The sequence below is a fragment of the Pteropus alecto genome, unplaced genomic scaffold, assembly GCF_000325575.1.
Source record: "Pteropus alecto unplaced genomic scaffold, ASM32557v1 scaffold3, whole genome shotgun sequence".
Classification (NCBI taxonomy): Eukaryota; Metazoa; Chordata; class Mammalia; order Chiroptera; family Pteropodidae; genus Pteropus; species Pteropus alecto.
This window is the reverse complement of record NW_006442484.1, coordinates 38752552-38766107: the sequence shown is the minus strand read 5'-3', so window position 1 is coordinate 38766107 and position 13556 is coordinate 38752552. Positions and strand designations below refer to the sequence as shown.

Sequence of the window (13556 nt, the reverse complement as noted above, 5' to 3'; positions counted from 1 at the left end):
ACAAATTCATATAAGTAGGAAAAAAATGTTTTTTCCAATATGTCTCCAGTTCATATAGCATAGGTAAAACGAAATTCAGTTTACTTAAATTTTTGTGCATTTTCTGTTTTGTCCTGCTTTGAAAATATCTTTGTAATTATTACATGAAAAATATAATACAATATTATTACATGAAAAATATAATACAATTTAAGCAAATTCTGTGTTATGAATAATTCAAATATAAACTTTTCTAAAATATAAGAGAACATATAATAAATTTAAGAATAGGATTGTCCTGGCATGAAATAGTTAATTGCCTATCATCCTTGATTTAAGTTATTGAGAGGAGTAACAATTAAACTTCTATCATGTACTTATGCCTTATTACATATAGTTTGTAAATCCCTAGAATGGTGGGAGATCAGAATTTGAGAGCACTGAATGACTGAAAATTTGAAAAGAGAGTATCTCCGAGAATGGAAACAATATAAAATGCAAGAACTGAGGATGTTCTATGCCACTAGTGTATACACTTGCCAATTCTGTGTTTTTGCTGCATGTTTCTCACTAATATTCCATATTAAAGAGGATATTTATATACAATGATCACCTCACATCAAAAATATTTACAATATCTTTAATGTTCTATATCTCATTTTTTCCATTTTACAATTTATAAATTGCTATTATTTCAGTGGCCTTTTTAAAGCAATAAAAATATTTGTATTTTCAATTTAAAAATCATCTAAAGCAAAGAATGAAGCTCCAACACTCATGCCAAACTTTGCACATGGTGAGTGAAGGCACCTTCAACTATCAAACCTAATTTCTCTTATTTTCATAAGAACATTGTGAAAACATGGAGATTTAATAGTTTGCCAATTATAGTCAGAGGCATATTTAAGATTAGGACAGAGATTTCCCAATTGCCAGTCCCTATAAATAGTGTATATGGTATCATTAAAATTCTCTGTTCACTTCCCTCTAACATTGCCTCCTACCTACTCATGTGTTTGTCCTGTATTCTACATCTGTCCTCAATGGAAATACCAATAAAATATTACTAATGTATATAATCATAATTGAGGTTGTATCAAATAATTAAGGAATTTTTCTCCTAAATAATAACTGTATTTTAATAAAACTTGTTAAAGTCAAATATCTAAGCACAGAAGATAGAATCGCAATGAGAAGAGAGCCTGATACTAAGGAACCCACTGTATGGCTTCCATCCTCTACCAAACCATTCACTTGCACTACTGTTTGGAAGTATTTCAGAGCACATTCCATGTTAAGCTTCTAATCACAGACTTAGTTGAGATGCTTTACACTGGCACTGGGAGAATGAGGTGAGTAGGCTTGATGGGATCTATACGTGCAGTGAGAATAAAAATAAAGTCTTTGCCTAAAGTTTACAAAACCTTGACGTAATAACCAAATATAAATCAGATTTTGAGCAATACAGGAGAGTATTATATATCCTTAATATAATTCAAAGTTTTTATAGCAAACTATAAGGAGAAGGGGACAGAATCTGGGCCAGGTAATCAAGGCATAAAACATTTTATGTCACAATTGATACATAATAGACAGATATGAATTTACTGTAAAATGTTTAGGCAGAGCTTAGGTTATCAGGACAAAATAAAGGGAACATCATGAATGCCAAGTTTAAGTAGACAAATGATAGACAGTCTCCAAATAGATCTAGAGCAGGAGGTCACATGAAGACCATAGAGTGTCATAGATAAGAATAAACTGGGGCTATGGAATAAAAAATAGAGACAAGAAAGCCAGAAAAATTGTTTGAGATCTGTCACAAACAAGAGTCCCAAGTAGAGTCATGTTGAAAGGGAACCCATTCCACATACAAGGTATGAAGTAGGTAACTGTCTACAAAGCTTGATTTCAGATGCATGGGAAGGTCCTACTATATTAAAACAAACAAATAAACAAACAAGAACTTCCTTTACCCATTGACTGATTATTGATTTAGTATTTAACACCTCAAGTATTTGGCTTAAAGCTTTGACCCTCCATAGAAAAGAAATCTGTTGTCAATTCTTTTCACCTCAGCAAGGTGACATTAAGATTTATGGTGAATCTCATCTCCATAAGTCTGGAACCTATAAGATTAATGAACCATACTGTGGTTTACATACTGGTAGTTTCAATGTACCCTTCTTCATTTTATTTTTGTACTGTAGACATGCTTCTGTCTTTCTGAAAGTAACAGTGAATTAATAATTATGCATATTTATGTCTTCTTCATCTAATATCCTTACTTAAAATCCCTCAAGGAAGGCATTGTAACTTTTATTAATTCTTTATCCTCAAAACCTAGTATGGAATCTTACATATGCAGGGCATTCAGTATTGGTTGATCTGAACTTTACTTAATTTTGTTCAAGAAAAAGATAATTTTCCACCATGTAAGTCATATATTATTAATTCCCCTTATGGGCATACTGTTTGAGAGATGCTTTATTTTTAAATTTAAATAAGCTCTCCTCTAAAGTAGACTGCGATGTTTTAAATTTCACTGTCCTCACTGCAGAATTAGTGTTAAGAATCCTAATTATGTTTTTCCTACTGTTTGACTTACTCTTTGTCCTTGGATGCCGCAACCTCTTTTTTCCTAGATCTAAATTCCTGATACCACTATTGATTTTTTTTTGTATGTAATGTAGAATGATGCCCTTTATCCACTTTTAGTATGGCATGCTGTTTGAAATACTTTCTAGTGAAGTAATATTTTTGATGCAATATTGAATGAGCTACTGTAAATCCTTTCTCAAATATTGTTGAGTAAACACATATTTTAAAATACATACATACAGAGTCTCACTTGTTCATCTTTTGGACCAATAGATTCTTTTGGACCAATAGATTCTATTTGGCTGGGCTTAGGGAAGAATCTGTAGCACCGGAGTAGAGTGAAGCAAAATGTTTTGTGTCCTTGTTCACATCAGCAAGGTGACTGAAACAAATGAGCTCATGAATAAATGTGGTTTATAAATGTATCTAAAGGTTTCGTACAGTTATAACATTTTATCAACACACCAAAAGCCTTTGCCACAGAATTCTTGGCTTCATGTAACAGTTTTGTCAACTCACATAAATATTTCCCTTTTTGTCACTGCATGGTAAGAAGATAGTTTGATGTGGGAAACTTTAGATGAAGTCAGATATAACATGGTTGATATTTCAATCATCCAATGCTAGCTTTTTTTTTAAGTTCTTTTTCTCTGAAGAATATACTTTCCCTCTTAAGAATATTTACCTAGTGTCTAGAAACTAATCCATTCCGACCTGCACGGACTACATCTTTAGATCCTTACAGCTTCTCAGCTTCTTCTGAGTAAGCAGCCAACTCCATGACCTTGTCACCTGCCACAGCCAACTGCACTAGGTATACAGTCAACCAAAACTGGGTCAATTTAAATCTGCTTCCAAGGAATGTGGAGTCATTATCCAGAGATTAGTAGATGCAATCTTTGCACTGACAGAGGCTTATGTGGCTGTCACTGGGCTATCATGAGCAACTTGAAATCTGATGTGTAAGAGAAAAGATGAAAGAAGCTAATTCACAAAAGAAGCAGGGATAAGAGAAAACAAGCACCCCAAAAAAGAAAGACAAAGAGCAAGAAATATACATAATAACTTTCTTAGTGTCTAATTATTTTATAGTTCTTGGTTCTTGTTCCCATGATTAAATTTCATCTGTCCTTTTATGAAAAATTAGGTAAATTTTCTAATTATAAATGTTCTTCCTCACCTGATAGAATTCAGCTCATGTTTGCACTGCCAACAACTAGGATTATATAGGCCTCAGAGTCAATACTCAAAAATGGCTACTGAATAAAATGTATATTTTTTAAAGATATTAGTTTGCTTTAGATACTTTTGTTCCAACGACTGAAACAGACAGATCAAATTAGAACTCTCATATCTGATAGAATCACCACTGAAAGAGTTCCAGATATGGAAAAGGTGTCGGACCAATGGTTTTACATTATCTCATTTTATCATCCAACTAATCTGGGAGTTATATACTATTTCCAGAATTTCACAGATGATGAAACTGAGACTCAAATAACTTTCTTAAGGTTGTAGAGGCATTAAGTGGTGAGACCAGAATACAAATTCAGGTTTCTCCAAATCCAAAGCCCATGTTCTCTGCACATTTAATTCATATAAAGTTGATTAAGTTTGTTTCTGTACCCAGTTTATGACTAAGCTGTTTTTCCAGTATAATGGTAGATTAAAATACTAAGATAAAGACTACTGAGGATGTCTTAGAATACCTATAATTATAAACTTAAGTTAATAAAATGATTAAATATGGAATTAAAAGACATATGAAGTCAGAACTAGCTAACTGCTAAAGATTAAAAGTACAAAAATCACTGTAATGTAATTCAATTTAATATAGGAATTTATTTTGATTGTGCCTTATAGGGATTAAAATAATATATTTTCAGTATCTTAAATTCCAACATTATTATTTTTTTTGAAGATAAAGTTTACAATTTTTGTTGAAAAAAATGGACAGTAGTCTCTAAACATGTCAGATACAATAAATAGATAAATACTATTATGACAAATATCTGAAAATGATAATTCATAGAAATGAGCACTTTTACAGCATTATAAAAACCCATACTACAACTAGCTACTGCACATTTGAGTAGCTGTTTCTTATTAATATTAACATAGATTTATCTCTCTGTAATCAAAATATTCATGCAAAATTATAAGTACTACATTATTTTTAATGTACTTTCAAAATTTTATCTTTGTCGAGGGTTGGTGTGAAATTACACTTTCTAATGAAGAGATTAGCCCAAATTAATGATACGGACAAATTAAATCCTCAAATTTAATTTTTACAAAATTAATACATGAATGTATGTTCAACTAAGCTACTAAAATGTCTATGCATTAAGCAATACTATTTGCAATTATGTTTTGCTGCTATGTCATCGAAAGACAAAAAGTTGACCTAACTATTCTAAAAGCTATATATATGTCATTTTAAAATTTAAAAATCTTGACTAGCAACTAGCAGATTAAAAAATAATTTGCATGAATTTAGAAAAATAATTTTTGAAACATAACTCTCATGAAAGATTTTAGAATGGAGACTAGAATATAGTTAAACATTTTAAGACTTTGAGAAAATGAGTCTTTTTAAATGACTTTAAAGAAATATCTTAAATCTTAGTTGTTTGTTTATTTTTTGTTTTCTTTTTAATGAAAAAGACCAAGAGACCAGTTCATGCTTTGAGACAGCCTCTGCACATTAAACAAATATCAACTAAAGATAAAATCTGGAAAGAAAATTTTTTTTAAAGTATAGCAATTCTCAAAAATAAGTTTAACATCTATGGCACCAGAAATGGAATCAGATGTGAAAAATAGAAAGCAGAGTTGATACTTCAGATCTCCTGGCCAACAAGCAGAGTAAACAGGGAGCAGCAGGGATTAAAAATGCTACAAAGAGGTGGACATTGAATTCAGGCTCACTATTTCCACCCAGACATATAAAGTGGGGCAAAGAAAATCTTTAACTCTTCCCAAAGAAATGACTTATACAAAGAAGCATGCCAAAAGACATGGAGAAAAAATAGAAAAATCTCCCCACTGAAGACAAGTATCAAGCCTCTTGCTAGGCTATGACTCCATCTGAGGTTACCCCAATATTTCCAGAATAAAGTGCTAAGCTGACAATATAAGATCTGGTTGTACATACAGGACTGTAAAAGCCAAATCAAGACCCCCAAAACTACAAACAAGGGAAATACAAGCACAGGGAGGAATGCAGGGGAGACAAAGGCCATCATAGATGAGCCTGCAAATCAAAATCACGAAATGAATGAGGAAAAATATGCTAAGAACAGTAACTAACAAAATCAAAATTCAACAGATTATCACTACAGATAAAATACAAAATAATAAATATAAAGTGACTTTAAGCATGTTGCAAATTCTCAAAGGTATAGCAGAAAGAAAACCATGAAACACAAAGCGGGACAATATATAAAACAAATAGTTGCAAACATCAGGTCTTAAAATATAAAATCACTGAAATTTAAAAATTAAGAGATTGTTTAGGCTGAAAAGGGACATAGTCAAAGAAAGAATTAGAGTATTTACTTATTATCATAAGCATGAACACCAAACTTAGAAAGAGCTAGCAGAATAAAGAGTAAAAACAAACAAGTTTGGAGACAGATTTCAAATGACAGATTCACTGAGAGGATCTAATTGATGTCCAATAAGAATGCCAGAGAAAGACAACTGAAGGAATACTGGAGAAATAATACTCAAAGAGGTATGGTTAAGAATATTCTAGTAAAACTGGAAGACATGAATCTTTAGATAGAAAGTATACACAGAATTACAAGCAGTATAAACAAGAATTAATCTCTATATCAATGCATTGTAGTGATATAATGGTGGTAGTGTGGTAATAATGGTTACAATAAAAAACCGGTGCAAGAATAAGTAATAAAAAGAATTTCACATTTAGAAATATAGTAGGCCCAATAAACTAAAATAATATGTTCCTTTTTAAAACGAAGTATTAAATAAAATATTCAGAACTCCAAGTAACAACATCAAATATTATGGGTGTTTTTCATTCCTTTCTCCTTGACTCTGCTTTTTTTTTTCTAATGGAGCTCAGTTTGAAAGAATCAAGTTAATCATACTTTTAAATTCAAAAAGCACATTGCTATCATCTATCTCTGCCAATCATCTTTCTTATTTTATTTTCAACTTTCTTTTATGATAACTATTCCTATTTCCCTCATATCATAGCTAATGTGCTTGATCTAGGTCTTTAAAAATAACTTTATAAAATATATAATGTGTTTTGTGGATATTTCCAATTTACCCATATGGTATAAATCTCATTCTGTTTTCTACTTTTCATATCCAAATCTCTGATTAGAGGTCTTGCAGTGTTTCTGAAACATGTTCATTTATTCTTAATTCCTAATGAACCTTAGTAAATATCTACTACATTTAAACATCCATCACACCTCTTAGTGATGGACACTGAGGTTGCCACCAACTCTGTTGCCACAGACAACACCACAATCAAAATCCTTGCCCTCATCTATTTTTTAAATGTTTCTGAGAACTTATGTATGATGTATATATAAGATCATAGGATCAGAGGCATATTAATTTTTAATTTAGAAAAAAATTACTTTCCAGATTACTTTCCACTACGAATGAAAGTTAGCACTCTATATACATTCACCAATACTTCACATTTTTATCTTTTTTAATTATAGTCTTTCTGATAAGAGTAAAGTGATCTCTCATTGTTTTAATTTCCATTTGTATGATTTGTATACTATTTAGCTTTGAAGAAATCTGATCTATGGTAGTTTATCTCATTCATTCGTCCATTTTTTTCTCCATTGAAGTTTTAGTCTTTTCCTTGATTAATAGAAGTTATTTCTAGATAACTGCTAACAATCCTTTATTAGTTTTAAATGTAGCCAGTGACTTAACCATTTATCAATAGTATCCTTCATTGAACATAAAACCTTTTTATTGATAATATCATAACAATTGCTTTCTTCATATCATAATTTGTACTTTGGGGGGTCTTACATAAGCCTTTTCCTACATATGGTCCACAAAGCTATTCTCCTAATTGTCTTCTAAGAAAAAAACTTTGTAGATTGTGGTGTTTATGGTACAAATCTCATATAGTTTGTCTATAAACATATTTGGAAGCTGCCTTTGTATCAGGAATAAGAAAGGTCCAGTCTTATTTTTCTCCAATTAGAGTCTGTTTACCCTAATATCATATAACCATTGATTTTTGGTGCTATTTCATAATATATCATGTTTCCATACATGCATCTATTTCTAAAATTTCTATTGTTTCATTTATCTACTTGTCTCTTCTTACATAAAGATATTGATTTTATAACTATAGCTTTTCAGAATGTCTTAATAGTGGACAATATTCTCATTTACCTTCTTAAAGTAAACCTAGTCTATAGGTCTGTAGTCTTCAACATAAATTTTTGAATGAATTTGTTCAGTTACACCACAGATCCAGCATTTTTTTTTTTGAAATTGCATTGGATTTGTAAGCTAACTGGAAGAAAGCTGATAATATTCAACACATTTACTATGTTATGTCGTGTCATTCCACCATGAATGTGATATACCTTTTTATTTATTCAAATTTGTTTAATAAAATTAATACTTTATTTTTAATAAAGATTGTGCATTCTTGCAAAGTTGGTTCCTGTTTTGTAGCTTTTGTTGATTTTTAGTTGATTTAATTAATACTGCTAAATTTAAATTTATATTAACTATAAGGAATATATTATATATTATATATCACATATTTATATACACAAATATATATTATGTGTAAGATATCCTATATAATAACACATGCCATATAGCGTATATGAGGGTGGGAGTTTCATGTTGGGAGTTTCATATTGCTCTTAGAAGAAGAGATGCCGGAGAGTTTGCTTCCTCTTTCTCTCCCTGCTTCATAAGGACACCGCAAGAAGGCAGCTGTCTGCAAGCCAGAAAGAGAACCCTCAACAAGGAACCAAATGGCCAGCACCTTGATCTTTGACTTTCCAGCCTCCAGAACTGTAAGAAATCAATTCCTGTTAAACCACTCAGTCTACAGCATTTTATAATGGTAGCCTGAACAACTAATACAGATTTGGCTACCAAGCAGTGGAGTGCTGCTATAACAAATATCTAAAAATGTGAAAGTGGCTTTGGAACTGGGTAATAGGTAGAGACTAGAGGAGTTTTGAGATACATGCTAGAAATATGGATATTAAAGGTGATTCTGGTGAAGCTCAAAAAGAGAAAAAGAGAGCTGGAGTTTCCTTCTTCTTAGAGAATATAGAAAGAATCATAAGAAGAGAATATTGGTAGAAATATAGATATCAAAGGCTATTTTAATATCTTAGATGGAAATGAGAAACATGTTATTACAAATTAGAGGAAAGGGAATTCTTGTTATAAAGAGGCAAATAACTTGGCAGAATTGTGTTTGTATGGATATTTAAGAGAGGAGATTTATAAGCAAAGTGTTGAAGGAACAGCTCGGTTTCTCCTGACTACTTATAGTAAAATGAGAAAGGACAGAGATAAATTGAGGAAGAAATTGTTAAGCAAAAAGGAACCAGACCTTAAAGATTTGGGAAATTCTCAGCCTTTCCATATTGTAAAAAAATTAAAAAGAGAAAATTTATTCAGAAGTGAACACCAAGAAGTGACGAGATTATCAACTGAGAAAGAGATTATGGGATTATATAATCAGAAACACTGAAATTGAATTGAAGGGGATCGAGACAGGAATAAATAAAAAAAGGCTTTGGGCTTCTTAGATTCTACAGGACAGGACAATAAAGCTATTCAACTGTGAATATGTATTATTCTTCAAGAAAAGGGAAGAATCACTCTGAAAAAAACTAAGGGGGTCAAAAGCTATAAAATTCCAGTTACAAAATAAATGAGTTATGGAGATATAATGTACAGCACAGTGATTAGAGTTAATAATACTGTTCTCATTATGAGAAAAAAGTTGTAAACATGTGTGGTGATGGATGTTAACTAGACTTATTGTGCAGATCACTTTGCAATACATATAAATCATTATGTAATATACCTGAAACTAATATGTTATATATCAATTAAACCTAAAAGAGGAAGGAAGGAAAGAAGGAAGGAAGGAAAAGGAAGGAAAAGGAAGGAAGGAAGGAAGGAAGGAAGGAAGGAAGGAAGGAAGGAACGAAGAAAGAAAGAGGGAGGAAAAAGAGAAAGAAAAAAAGAATGACCTTGATCATTAAAGAATGACCCTGATCATTCATAGATCATTAAAGCTGCCAATATTTCAGTTTCAACAGGACAGATGGCATCTGACTGAAACTGTGGGGCTGGGGTCGCCCAGAAACTTCAGGGCTGGATCCTCACAATGAAGAGACTTGGGGAAATGATCTTCATCTGGCAGAGTATTGAGAGCACAACCCCTGCCCTGCAGAGCCTAGGGGCAGAACTGTTGCTTCAGTTGAGTCCAGAGGCAGAACAAAAGAGGATTATCCTGGAGCCTTACAATCTGATGGAATTCAATTTGCTAGATTTTGACCTGCTTGTAACTCATCACCCCTTCCTTCTTTCCTATCTCTCCCCTTTGGAATGGGGATATCTGTACTGTGCCTCTCACCATTGTATTATGGAAGCACAAAATTCATACGGTTTCACAGGTTCACAACTAGAAAGAAATTTTGCCTCATGAGACTCATACCTCCAGCCTCACTCATATCTGATTTTGATATTTAGCGAGTGTTTGGGAGATAATCAGAATTCGATGAGGGCATGAAGTTGTGACCCTCATGATGGAATTAGTGGTTCTCATAAGAGACACCGGAGAGCTTGCTTCCTCTCTCTCTACCATGTGCAGATGCAGTGAGAAGGTGGCCTTCTGCAAGCCGGGAAGCCCTTACCAGGGTACCAAATCTTCACCTTGGACTTCTCAATCTACAGAACTGTGAGAGAGAAATCCATTGTTTCAGCCACCCAATATATAGTATTTTGTTATGGTACCAGAGCTGATTAATACAAATATTTCTAAGTTCCTTTTTATTTATTTGTAATAACTCTTGTTTTTCATTTTTCCTTTCCTACCCTTATTTGACAAATCAAATTTCCTTTTATGGTTTTAAATTCATAAATTCTTCAATTTCTTTCTGGTTACTAACTCTCCCTTCATTTTTTAAAAAATTTACCAGTATCTCTATCTTCCTGAAAGACAATATAGATACCTTAATACTTTCTGTCTTCCTGTGGTCCCCAAGCCCTTCCATGGCCTTCTCCCTCAGTAAGTTATTTTTTTCACTAGACTTTTAAAAATGCATACCTGATTAATAAAGACCTATTTTTTTTAAAAAAATGATAAAGTTTAAATTCTTGAAGAAAATATAAGAGACTATATTTATTGTCTTATTATAGGGAAAAAAATGTTCTTAAACCATATAGATCCTCTCCAAAATATTTGAAATGCTAACTTTTTGCATTGTGTCAGATAGGCAGTGGATGGGGAGAGTCAAGTACCAATTGACTGGTTTCTTTTTCTTACTTTTGAGATTTAGATTACTAGTTCTGAAAGAACCAAATTAGGTTTTACCCAGGAAGAAAAAATGTCTTATTCTGACAAATTTCTAAACCATTTTGACTATGAAGATTTGAAGACTAATATATTCTGAACTCTATCTGAAGTTAATTCATACTCAGTGAAGCTCAGACTCCTGGCAACAGTTATACCTACACAATTCGGGCAAAGTCCTTGATACTTACTCCTCTGTTCCAATCTCCTTCTCTTCCTCAGGGATAACATGTTTTTGCAACAAGTAACTTGAATGTATTAAAAATGACTCAGAACTTCCAGGTTAGTGAACTAACAGAGATTGAGAAGAGAGACGCGAAGCGGAACTAGGAGCCTCTTTACACATACCTTGTCTCATGTATCTCATTTGGTTGTTGATTCTCAATATGCTCGAGGGCTCACCTTCCGCAGATTTTCCTGAAATGGGCAAGGCCTCCTTCTGTCCACCTGAGCCGTGGACCTAGCGTCGGAGTTGATGGGCAGAGGTTGCAGGAGCGCATCCAGAGCCCAGGCCAACCCATGCAGGAACTACAATTCCCAGAGGTCCCTGCAGACCTCGGCCACGTCCATGACGCGCCAGCGTGCTCTTTTGAGAAGTTTGGCGTCTCCAAACTGCCACTTTATTGCCTGGAGGCTCTGTCCCTAAATCCAGTACTAACGCAGGCCCAACTGTGGCGGTGTGATAAATATGTGTGAGTTAGTCATACAGAATTACTTTAAACACCGTGAATTTAATTCACATTGAAAGATGATATTTACATTTGCTACCTCATCCTTCTACAGCCCGAGTGATCTGGAAAAAGAGATGCAAAAAATAAATCCGACGAGATTAATATAGGCACGGTATATTCCCATAGACCCAATCAACGCAATACGATGAAGCTGGAAGCTTTCTAGGCTCAAGAAAAAGACCCGCTGTTTGACATTGACATAGCCGACTGTGACTGCCTGAGGCAATGTTACAGTTCTACAGACACATGTACTAAATGCTGGATCCTCATGACAGTGCCCATTCTCATCATCAATTGACCATTGAAGAAGGACTTTGGATTTAACCTTCGTCTCTGAGTGTTTTCGGGAAGGAGAGGTGTTTATTTGCTGGATCCGTGATGAATCATAAAACTGTCCTCTGCAGCACATTCTGGGATAATTGAGTGTTTGATTCTTGTAAAATGTGGTTAAGAGGTAAAAAGAAAGTTTACCTAAGTGAAAAAAATCCACCCTTTATCAGAAAACCTGTAAACATAATTAAAAAGTACTTTGAGGAATGTATTGATCAAGATATTCTTGATTGATCAAGATATTCTTGAAAATAAAGAAAACCGCGGTAAGATTTTAGCCCTTGTTCCTGAAACAATTCATGGTGAACGCAACCAAACTTCCAAAAGCTTCACAGTTCACTTCAGCGTTTGAAGCATTTGAAGAAGGCTGAATTTCTGAGCATATTGATTTACAGAAAGTGGATCAGTTTGATCCATTTACAATTCCAACCATGAGCTCCATCTGCCATGAATTGGATGCTATTTCTACCAATGAAGAGGAAAAAAAGGAAAATACAGCTGAATCTGATATCAAACTTAGACTCAGAGATTATTAAAAGATAAATCTAGCTCCTTTTGTAAAGTTTTTGAACATTTTAGAAAACCTGAATAAATCCTAAAAAGAAATTCTCAAAAAGAGTGATTTAGAAAATTTCTTTTCTCTGAGAAATAATTATGTTGAAAAGATTCCTAAGACCACCAAAGGAGAGTGTCAAGCTTCCTGGAAGAAGCAATAATAGGAGGAGTAAATAGTTTGCAGATAAATTTATAAAATTAAATATTATACAAAGAAAATTCTAAGGTTTCTGATATAGATATTCATTCAGTTGCCACATATAGAGGTAAGTGAGCAGTAATATGGCTGAGACTTTAATCTCAGTTCACTGGATACAGCCTCCGTATTTTTGGAGTGAATATTCTAGGTTGAATGAGGGCTTTGTCCTTAAGCTTAGACGCATAAGTTAATTATACCTGGAGTATGTATCCAGTCACTTTTTAATTATGCTTTCTGATATTTTTATTGGTCAGGCCATACTCTACTGCCCATCCTTTAAAAATCATGTTAAGCTGGGCATCCAAACCTACCAAAACTTCAAAAGATATGAGTTGCTAGATTACAATACTAGGGCTTAGTACTTTTTTACAACTACATATTGCAATTGTAGCTCCTAACTTCTTCCCTCAGAGGCAATTGAATTAGTCTACCTTAAAGAAGCAGTTTAGAAAAAATAAACAACTTTACCATATAAAACCTGTTGTACTTGTCAAAGCACTTGGACTTTCTATATATTTATATACTTAGATTAAATTTTAAAATATTTTCTTCCATGTTTGATTTTGTGTAATAGATTTTGAAGTGTTAG

The 13556-nt window shown here is 33.1% G+C and overlaps 1 pseudogene; it reads left to right on the top strand.

Moving 5' to 3' along the window:
- The first annotated feature begins 11840 nt into the window (after positions 1-11840).
- Positions 11841-12845, top strand: LOC102888766 (annotated as a pseudogene).
- The last annotated feature ends 711 nt before the right edge of the window (positions 12846-13556 follow it).